At 48.1% G+C, this 1512-nt stretch overlaps 1 pseudogene; it reads right to left on the bottom strand.

The window, feature by feature from the left end:
• Positions 1–585: 585 nt before the first annotated feature.
• On the bottom strand, positions 586–1168 carry LOC107121906 (annotated as a pseudogene).
• Between the last annotated feature and the right edge of the window lie 344 nt (positions 1169–1512).

The following is a 1512-nucleotide window of genomic DNA, read 5'->3' as shown; positions in this document are numbered from 1 at the left end:
ACTAGAAACAGGTTTTCTCCAAGATTAAGCTTCTATTTAAATTCACTGGTAAGGATCCAAATCCAGCAGTTTCTGTACTGTACACCACTGGCATACCAGACTGCCCCCAAAACATTTTAGGCAAGTGTATTTCCCACAGATTAAAAAGATAAAGGTTCCCTTACTCGAAAGCCAGTCGAATCCGACTCTAGGGTTGCGGTGCTCATCTCCGTTTCAACGCCGAAGAGCCAGCGTTGTCTGAAGATGTTTCAGTGGTCATGTGGCCGGCATGACTAAACTCCAAGGCGCATGGAACGCTGTTACCTTCCCACTGAAGTGGTACCTATTTATCTACTTGCTATTTCTTGATTTCGAACTGCTTGGTTGGCAGGAGCTGGAACGAGAGACGGGAGCTCACTCCATCATGCGGCACACTCGGGTCTCGGACTGCTGAACTACTGACCTTCCACAGCCTGCAGTTCAGCGTCTTAACCACTTGAGCCACTGCAGCTCCTTTCTCTCTGCAGTTTAGTGCACAGATTAGTGCATAGTAAATATCACAGAACTGTCCATCCTAAAGTTGTAAGAAAAAGCACCATTCATGCCTCAGCCCCCCAAAGGGTAGTACTCAGAAAATTCATGAATAATTTTCAGAGCCTCGTTATATAGTGGAAGATCAAACATGCTTTTGTCGTGTTTGAAGTGGGTATTATGTGCACACATGATGTTTGCTTGATTTGTAACTCTTCCCACTACTTCAATGACTCCTGAAATCTCTTCATCTAGAGGTTCATTCAGCTCAATTGTTGCATTTCCCCCCATCTCCATCTGACAGAAAGAAAAATTTCCCAGATGGGTGTACCTGAGAATAAGTTCCATTAATTAGAGTGGGACTTCCTAGAATTCCTAGAAACTCCGAGGAAAGAACTAAAACCCCGAACAGCGGAAACGTCACCAGCCCACACGTTTAGCGGGTTTTCTCAAGGCAAAAACAGAGGCGTAAGTACGCCAGAAGCAAGGATCCAAAAACAACAGTTGTCCTTGTATAATAGGGACAGGTAGATAGATCAAGATGAGTAGCCGTGTTAGGCTTTTCCACACGCCCCACGAAACAGACGGCTTTCCCAATGTACTGCACCAGGTGACTTGTGGCTATGCGAGGCCGAGGCCCTTCAAACACGTCCGCCATGACAAAGTACTGGCGGTTTACTCAGACCAGCATTGGCGGGAAGGGCTTCTAGAGTTCTGGCCCTCCTGGTGGACCTTCTGATGGCACCTGGGTTTTGGCCACTGTGTGACACAGAGTGTTGGACTGGATGGGCCACTGGCTTGATCCAGCATAGCTTCTCTCATGTTCTTATGTCTGGGGCAGTGAGGCTCTGACTTCTTGGTGCTTGGGAGGGCAACAGTGGGAGGGCTTCTGGAGTTCTGGCTCTGCTGGTGGACCTTCTGATGGCACCTGGGTTTTGGCCACTGTGTGACACAGAGTGTTGGAGTGGATGGGCCATTGGCCAGATCCAACATGGCTTCTCT

This window comes from Gekko japonicus, unplaced genomic scaffold (genome assembly GCF_001447785.1).
Source record: "Gekko japonicus isolate JY-2015 unplaced genomic scaffold, Gekko_japonicus_V1.1 scaffold2983, whole genome shotgun sequence".
NCBI classification, from domain to species: domain Eukaryota; kingdom Metazoa; phylum Chordata; class Lepidosauria; order Squamata; family Gekkonidae; genus Gekko; species Gekko japonicus.
The sequence above is the reverse complement of the archived record's forward strand: the minus strand, read 5'-3'. Positions and strand labels throughout refer to the sequence as shown.